The sequence below is a fragment of the Buteo buteo genome, chromosome 3 (genome assembly GCF_964188355.1).
Source record: "Buteo buteo chromosome 3, bButBut1.hap1.1, whole genome shotgun sequence".
Lineage (NCBI taxonomy): Eukaryota > Metazoa > Chordata > Aves > Accipitriformes > Accipitridae > Buteo > Buteo buteo.
The window spans coordinates 36,440,800-36,450,671 of NC_134173.1; the positions used below are offsets into that span (position 1 = coordinate 36,440,800).

At 37.6% G+C, this 9,872-nt stretch overlaps 1 protein-coding gene across 2 annotated transcripts in view; it reads right to left on the reverse strand.

Annotated features, from left to right (window-relative positions):
- PLAG1 (PLAG1 zinc finger) overlaps positions 1–9,863 on the reverse strand; it is a 49,076-nt gene extending 39,213 nt beyond the window's left edge. For both annotated transcript variants that reach the window (XM_075023315.1, XM_075023313.1), the window contains exon 1: positions 9,635–9,863. The gene's annotated coding sequence lies outside the window, so the exon portion shown is untranslated. The remainder of the gene's footprint in view (positions 1–9,634) is intronic.
- Positions 9,864–9,872: the final 9 nt, after the last annotated feature.

Here is a 9,872-nt window from a genome sequence, read left to right on the forward strand (position 1 = left end):
CACATATACATGGATGGATAACCTTCAGAGCACTGTTGGCAGACAAAGTGGTGGCAAATTTTTACGTATATTTGGGAATGGAGAATTAACAACTCAGTTAAGCTCTCTCTTCTTCAAACTATGAGTCTTACTATCTCAATGAAACAAATGCAATTTAAGTACTACTTCACATAACAGTTACAGAACACTCGCAACCTGACAGTGAATTTCTGCCTGCCTTTAAGCTTTTTTGTTAAGCTACTTACATAAAACCTTTATGCTAAAACTACCACCAAATATCAAACTATCTCCTTTATGATAAAAGTCAGATGCTTAGCAGAAAGGATTATTTGACCTTCAACCACAGTTTAATAACTATGACAGGAATAGGGAAGGTTTAGGGCATCCATGAAGTCTTTGAGGGTTTGCTCAGAATTGAGGGACTTTCTATGGCTTGATTCCTGATGAAAACTGGAACAAACAGCAATACTCAAGCACTTATTCAGATAAAACCTTTAGGGAATTGAATCTGCCCAATGAAGAATTGTGGAGTTCATCTCAAGATAACTGAATATATTATCGGTTTCAAGGTTGCAACATTACTGTGTGACTGAAATCACAAATTCATACCATTTAAATAATTTTGAGAGACTGAGGGGCAGTAATTTAAGTCATCAGAGCCCCTTCCTGACCACACCTCCCTTTTCACTCAAGGCTTGAGCAAAGATCCAGTCTCATTTTATGTTCAGTATTTTTATTAGGCAAACTACAGAAAACCAGAAAATAATAGTACATATTCAACCTCCCCAAACTAAAGCACCTTTCTACTCCAGTCAAATCAACAAGTTATCAATGCAGTTAAAAACTGCTTAAATGCACTTTTCTTTCAGTACAAATATTTAAGTATAATGAAGAGTAAGAAGTTTGTTTTACATGATGCATAGATAAAAACTGTACTAGAAATGTATTACTCAAGATGGACTTAACTTACTTGTTCTCAAATACTCTGAAGTGGTCAAGTTTTCAAAAGTAAAATAATATTATACTACAGGGGAGATCTCTAAGACCATGTTTTTTTCCAAGAAACTTATTTCATAGTTTATAATTTCTGAAAGTGTAATCTAGATTTCTGTTTGCCTTCTACAGCAATGGATGCTAGGAGTGTGTTTGAGTGTTTCTTATGAGAAACAGTGACACCACATATGTGATTAATACTACAAGGCTGACAAAACCTGACATCTTTTCCTCATAGGCTAGTTTAACATTCATCCAGTTTGGGATTATTCCCATCATCCAAATACCATTATGACTATGTTTCCCATGTTACTCTACACCCAATTTTTATACTTGTAGAATCATCAGCACAAGTTAATTCCACAGTACTCCTCAGCACAATTTTTGTAGTACAAAAATGATCAGTATCAACACTTAATGCGACACAAATTCATTTTGAGAGAATGAAGGAGTTTTAAATAAGTGAAAGAACTGCTGGGTTCAGAAGAGAGTATCCAAAAGAAAAGGATACACTTGTACAGCTAAAACAAAACCCCTTTAAAATTACAACTGGGAAAACATTACATTTTACAAGTAATGAGAAATTAAACGAGTTTGGTATAAATATTTCATATACACTTTTTAAAGCAATTTCAACACATATTAAAACCAGCCTGAATAATTAGGATAATTAACATATTATGATTCTCGGTTAACTTTTTAAGTAACAAATAATGTAACTTTGTTGTTTAGGAATAGAGCTGATTTCATTGTACTGGTATGCTTATAACTGTACTTAAACACCATTTAAAATAGCATGTAGCAACACCATCCTTTGACAGATGCAATAATATTTTTATTACTTTTTCTGAAACTGATTAAAATATAGCCATAAGCTATATGTTTGTGCTGGGGTACAATTAGAAGTCGCATAGTCTAAACACAATCCCAGTATTCAAAGGAATTAAAGAAAACTGTCAAGTCACAGAAGGAAAAAAAAATCTACAGATTCAAATTAACTGGCATGTTTTGTGATCAGCTATGTCTAAGATCTTCTCTAAGCTATGTGGTTCACTGTTTCCTAGTGTCCTAGATGAAACAAATTATGCGTGTATTGACCACAATAACTTCCAGTGAACAAAATAAGCTTGAACAATGTCTATGTTTAGCTTTTAAAGAGAGCACAAAACCCTGACAGAATTTTATGTTTGTTTTATTTTAGTTTAATACTCACTCTTCTTAAAGTACTTGTGAGGGGAAGAGCACCAGTAACTGATAACAGGTAGCTAACACCATAAATTTATGCTTTTTTAGTGTATCATCTTACAAAAACATAAGAACAGTTGTAGGCAATTTCTACTTTTGCATATTTATATTGTATCTATACTTCCATGTGATAAATACAGTATTATTATTAAGCCTTGCATGTAGGCAGCTGTAGTAAATGAACAATTGGTATAAATGAAAATTCCACACATGACAGTAAGAGTTTGAAGAAACTTAACATTTACAAACTTGTAAATGTTTTATTACTAACTATACAGGCTTGATTGAAATTTAATAGTAAGCTGCCAGAATCTCTCTTTCTGCCTTTTCTTCAAAAAGGTCTCTTTTAAAAAAAAATAAATCCCTATATCACAACTGATTCAAAAGACATGACATTCTCCCTAAATAGCCAGATGTTTCCTTAAAATATGTGTGTATGTGTATCTATATTACATATAAATGTAACATTCATGATAAATACCTATACCACACAATAAACAATTTTATTAGAAGTGACAAGCACTTGGGACAGTAAAATCTGATTTGCATACACAGGGTCTTTCTGCTGTTCAAACATTTAGTGTAATGAGATCTCATTAATTCAGAATCAGATGATTTGCAGGGTTTTCTAGGGAACTCATGCACTAGTAAATCTGATACCCTGTAGTATACAAATACATACTCAATAAATGAAGAGGGAAGGTTAAGTTTTCTGACATTCTCCTCGCTTTTTGATTACCTGGCAACTCACAGTAAACGTGCATATGACAAATAACCATCTACATCTTACTTCATGAGAAATACTTCAGATTTGGCTGTCTCCGAAGTGTAATGTGACCCACAACCATGAAGAAAAGCTTTTAGGGTGAAAGTTAGTGATATACAATGTCAGGCTACCAGTTAAATTACCTGTACAATACGTAAGTAAGTCTATGTACAACCTGCATGGTTAACTGAAATCAAATAAAGTACTATTTACAGCAATATGGAAGAGATTATTATTAGTTATCCTAACCTTAGTAAAAAAATAACTTTGACAAATAATTCCCTTTAAACACTTTCTAATCTGATTTCTAGGGATATTCTCCTTTGAGAAAGGAATTTAGCACATTAAGTGCAAAAGAAGATTATAGCAATTCAGTTTACTGTAACAGACACTTTTTGCATATTTCCAAGTTCCTATACATAGTTATTTCTTAATTGCATATAATGGCAATTCTAGGTTTTACTTTCCTGATTCCCATTTGACTTCTCAAAGCTGATTTGAGCTATTTTACTTTGGAGTTTTGAGTTACTGTTCTGTGTATTATAGCCACACTTGTCTACATTAATTTTCTTTTATCTGTCTCACTTTTTGGTTTTATACTAGTTCACCCCTGGGTTTTTTCCCTCTTTCCTTTCCTTTAAACAAACAAAACAAAAAAATCAGGCACACTGGGCCATCTTCTATTCTCTTTGTGCCCCCTTGTAAGTCTATCAAAACCACCAGGGTTGGGCATGCGTAAAATAGCCCATTACTCTGGCCATGTATTTTAATGTATTTGAAAAGGTATCTCTACACTCTGGACAGACAGTGAATTACAAAAGGGACATAAGTAATTACAAAGAAGGCTGTAATGGAAACTGATTTATTCCTTCAACATGAGAATTACTATATAAGCTTTCCCACTCTTCACTGTCAAGTATGTACTTATGCAGTCATCTCAAAACCCTGCTATGTACAGTGGTTAATTTTAATGCTGTGATCCTACAGTAACTGTTTACAAGACATGTAGGGTCCATTTAAATATTAACAATTTTAATATATCCTATGAGAAGGCCCCATCCTTTATAACTATTATCACGTAACTGTTTTTAAAAGCAGGTTACATCTCATAAAAAATTTAAAAACCTCCTCTAATTCTATTAATTTCTGCTAATTCATCCTTCTAAGATGAGACAATAACAGGTGAACACTGATACTGAAGTAGACAAAAAATACTTTAACAAGCCAATCTAAAGAAAAGTAAAACTGAGCTTGCAGTAATGGTGACCAGTTCTGTTCAATATTAGGTTTTCATAACTTGTGTACAATTAGAATTTTTCGCATTTGATGCTTGGTGGACAACTGTTCATTTAAAATGCATTAGTAACTGCAATCTATTCAATTTCAGATAAAGGGTCACTATATTCCTTGAAAAATTAAAAATAAAATATAGGCAGCTGTATAAGTGATTATACTGAGTTATTCAATGCTTTACATTCAAGTTACAAGTTTGCATAATTTAAAAATCAATATAAATTTAATTAAATTCTAGATGTGATTTTTTGATTAGCAGGAAAAATACACAACTCTCTATTATCAAAATGCTCAGATAAATGCAAAAAAAAAATCCCCTACATTTCAGAAATTTAAACATTTTACATTTGATCAATTAAAAAATGTTACTTTGTTCTAATATTTGAATTATTTTTAAATAGTTTTTTAAGGCTACCTAAACATCTGGTAATTGGTTAAAGATGCTTAATGGTTCAGTGGATTGATACTGCACATTTCTTCCAAAAGCAATGCAAGCTAAAGCCTCACTAGTAGCAAATACTTGGAGAACACCTCCTTGAAAGCAACTGCCCTATCACTTCAGTGGTGGTGGCTGCTAGCTCCTTTTAACTCTACACTGACTTGAGAATGGTGTAATTGCTCTAATGTATTTCACATTTTCCAGAATATCTCCCCTTGGTAAATAGATAAACTTGTTCAAGAACCCTCCCAAAAGGTATTTGCTGACAAAAACTGGTTTTAAAGATATAAGAGGTTACAGATACAAAATTTAAAAATTTGTGGTTTAGGCTCTGAAGTAAAACATCTCTTTTAACAAAATAACCTTGAACAATTACAAACAGTGATTTATTTAGAACATAAGCAGTGCCCTCTTTAACCCATTAATTTTAAAACACATGCACTACCCTGAAAGGGGGAGAGTTAAGGGCACCATTTTGACTGACTAGCTGCAGAGATGGACGACCATTAGAAGTGGCTGCGCTTTGTATACAGTGCCTTTTGGAATTACACAAACCTTTAAAAAGTTTCTTAATTTAAATCTCAAAGTTCTACATTGGGAAACTCATTTTTCAGGACAATTACTAAATGAAAATTGCACACCAAGAGACACACTTGAACTAAGTATTCAAGAAAAGTTGAATGCATGTCAATTTAGATTCCTGTATTTGCTGTACCTTTTTAGAATACTGTAGTTATTAACTTTTAAACATTATTTAATAGGATTGATAAGTGTCTGAGAAGGATTTTAATACATTTACAGCCCCCCCGTTTGCCTAAAAAAACCTAGGGTAACTTTACCAACAACTGCCTACAGTATTTGTTTCCTCAGGTGTTTTAATTTAAGAAAATCTTGAAAAAATCATACTGAATCATATACAGAATCAGAGCAACATATAATAGAGAAGATTATCTTAACTCTCAGAAGTAAGGAAGCTTTGAAAGTTACTTCTATTTTTATTAAACACCACATCATCCCTGTAAGAAGAATTCAGTTTTCTACAAAAAGAAAGTAAGTTTGTAAAAAACAATCCTAAACAACATTTGTCTTCTGCTATTATCACCATATGAATTATACCTTAAAATTAAACCCAGTTTAGAAGACTATCAAATTCTGTGAGAACACCCTTTCCTCTTTCTCCTCCCTATGTCCTGAATTTTGTACTATGGTGGATACACTGAATTTACTCTGTAATACATAACTGTAAGTCAAGAAGGATACTCCACAACATGTGTTTCTTTGATGTTGTTATTACCAGTGCCTATACCTATTTTCAGCATTACAATATTAATGATTTAGAAGCTCTTCATTAGGTAAAAATGTAGTAATGCATTAAACACTTCATACTGATGGTCACAGACACAGTATTTGAAGAGTTCTTAAATCTTGTTCTCAGTACCATTAACTAGTTTATTAAAGTTAGTTCTGCACATCTACTACTATCTATCTACCCTGGTACATTAAAAATACCAACAATGGTACACTGCTATTAATTTATCAAATTTCTATTCATTTCAGGATAATGTTTCTTTGGTCAATAAAAAGAAGAGATCAGTGTAAGAAATATTTGGAAAGGAACCTTGAAGTATGAATTCTTGCTAACTATAAAAGAGATCTCTAAACCATAAAAGACAGTTTTGGAAAAGTGCTCAATCTCATTCCTTTATACAAACTGATTTATCTTTCTTCCTTAATGAACCTTTTTTCCTAGCCTAAGAGTAAAGTGATTTAATTTTCACAACTGTGAGTCACTGGAAAACTTTGAGATTTCTTCCAAAATCTCTAACCACAAGACCATCCTAGTCAACAACTACTGTACAACAGCTTCTTTGGTCACAATCGCAGAAAAGGTACAGATCATTTGCAACACATCCTATTCAACACAGAGGGCTATCACAACTGATACTCAACTTTCCACAAGTTCAAACAGAACACTTGCTGAAATAGCCTCCCTACAGGTTCAGTACTCCATCTTTCCTCTCAAGAACCATGTACCTGTGTACAGTTTTTAACCTAGAATTAAATACAGAGACTACAAAAACAAGGCACATGTAAAGGAAACATCACAACTTCTCATAAAGATATCAAATTGCCATGTTAAGAGGTGATGCTGATTTTTTAAATAGGATATTTCACTGAAAATTAAAATACGTAGGAGATAATAGCGACAAGCAGAGCATTTCACATCATTAAACATTTAAGTTAAAAATTAAGCAAAAAAAACTGTATCAGCCAGAACCCATGCTAAAAGCATGCATGCACGCACACACACATGCACACATATACATGAAACTAGACCACAGTTAGGATGATTTTTCTTTTTTTAAACACAGCCAGACACAATTCTTCCAAGTGATGTTATAATTACACAGCTAAGGTGTACTTGAAAAAAGCCCCTACTTTGGCCAATTAAAACCTACAGTTATTTTCACTATTTTCAAAACCTTTTGGGACTGTTCAGAAGATTTAAGTATAGAACAAGCTCTACAATACTTTTCAACAAACTCACATGTCCCCAACAGAACTGAATTTATTCAAAGTAAAAATAATGCACTTCACAACTTTTACAAAATGTCTGTAAATCTGCCCTATGCACATAGGTCTCGTCCTTGGGAATTCATAGCTAGCAGAACAGCACTAGATTTTAATATTAAACAACCTGAGACTATTTCATTTCTGCAACACCCATTCCAAAAAACGCTCTCCAAAACACAGCATTTTAATTAACACACCAAGAAAACTCCCCTGAAGACCTGCTACACACAAAAGAATTGCTTTGATCCAAACGAATCTGCACGTTTTCCCCTATCATCCTGCCTTAATTTATCAGACCAGGGCCGATTTAATACCTTTCCATTAAAAAAAAAAAAAACAACGAACCATCCCTCTGCTAGAGGCAGAGGTGCTGCAGAGGTGATGATAACCCTAGGAAAAGAGAAGCTGTCTCTTTAAAATGCCCTGCTATGTCCCTGATCCCACGTGGAACCAACATCAGCAGCACTTTCGCATTAACTTCAATGTGAGGCGAGATGAGGCATCATTATTTTATATAAATAAAACGAGGAGACTGCAGAATACATTCTTTGTAGGAGACAAGCAGGTGAACTGAAAATGCCAGGGAAATCAGCAACCACCCGCAGAAAAGGTGCCCTGCCCCTGAGCCCTCTGTGCTTTCCCTATGGAGCATTACCTCAACCCCACACTCCTCTGAAGAATCCAGTTTAAATAGAGGAGGGAGCCACCAGGAAAACTTGAAATTCAAAGGCAACGAAAATGCACTTTATAAACCGGAAAGGTTTACTCTTTGCCTCACACATCCTAATTAGATCAGGAAAGTGACACTACAAAGGCATTACATTCCGGTCCGAAAAAAAAAAAAAAAAAAAAAAGAAAGCAAAAAAAAAAAGACAGAGGAAAAGAAAGGAGCCCCCATCTCCCAAAAAACCCCAAACACACAAAAAAAGCATTAAAAAAGGAAGTTATAAAGCAGCACATACAGCATTTATCTTATCTAGGATCACTCCGCATTACCCCCAAGTTATGCACTTTCTGCACTATCATCTCCCCCTACCTCTCTCTCCTGAAAGGGATTTTCACGTTTTCTCGTTGTTGGTGGCGAGTGATAAGAGGCTTTTGCCTTTCCAAAGAATTCATCAACAAAAAAAAATAATAAATATTAACTCCTTGCTCCCTGAAACCTTAAAACGGTCTCGGGAAGAGACGGGTTTTATTCTGTTACCTTGAGGAAGAAAATGGGGAGCAGCCCCGATTTTTAGGTATTTTTTGGCATTTTTTTCTGATTTTTATTTTGTTATATGCCTCAGTTCTCCCTCCATTTTGGTTGTTTATGATACTGACAACAAGCTGTCCCTGCTCGCTCGCTCTCTCTCTCTCTCCGGATCTCTCCTGCTTTCAGTTAGCAAAACCCCCTCCCCAATGCAACACCACTCCGCACTTACTTGGGTTCACACTTTTCTCTAAACACACACCGATGGGGAAGGGAAAAGCTTCTGGGCCACTCGGAGGGGGAGAGCAGGCAAATTCGTTTCTTTATTACGAAAAAAAAAACTTTTGTCCAAAAAACGACGGGGAAGGGGGGTCGAGTGCCCCAAAGTCCCTCCGGATCCCCCCAAAGACGCGGCCGCCAGGTCCGGGGGACACCCCACGGGTAGCCGGGCCCACGGGGGAAATTTCTGTGCGAAATTCGGCCCGTTTGAGGCGGGGGGCGAATTTATATTAATTTTTTCCCTCATTTTTCGGCACCGCGGTCTCTAATGTCTTCCGCTCCCTCTCTCGCCGCTCTCGCCGCTGTCACTGCATTCACAGCACAGGCTCCGGAGAGGCGAGGAGGGGAGGGGGCGGCCGCGCAGCTCCTGCCCCTGCCCCTGCCCCTGCCCCGCGCCGCCGCCGCGGCCCCGGCCCACCGCGGGGGTCGGCGGCGGGCACCCCGCGCCCTCCTGCCGTCCCCCGGGCAGACCGCTGCCTCGCCCGCTCGCTCGCGAACCAACATAGCGCCGCGGGGAGGGAGGGGAGGAGTGGAGGAAACTCCTGAGAGAGGTTTTTTCTGAAAATCATCTCTTTCTCCCTGCGAGGGAGGGGAAGGGGGGGCACCGCTCGCCTCGCCTCCCCTCCCCTGCTCTTCCCCTCCGGGGGGGTCCGACGCGGGGCGGTGGGGGGCTGCGGGAGATGGGGGGAGAGGGATGGAAGGGAGGGATGGTTAACACAAACTTTTCCTCACTGCTCGCTGCTCCTCTCTCCTCTCCCCCCTCCTTCTCCTCCTCCCCCTTCATAATTTAAATAACCCTGATATTTCCCTGCTAAACCCCGGCGCCTGCCCCCCAAACCCGCAGCAGACTCACCGCGGGAGCCTCAGCATCCCCTCTGCGCCCCGTTTCCACCCTTTACAGTGTTCTCCGATTTTTCTGTAATTTTTTCCCCATATTTCGGGCTGGACGCGGCGGGCCTGGAAATTGTTTGCTTTCCCGTCTTTCCAGCAGCCATTGTAGTGTATGCGCTGCGGTGCAGCCCAGCCTGCCGCACACGCCGCGCCCACACCGCCCGCCGCCCACACGCACCGCGGGTTGGACGCCTCCCCCA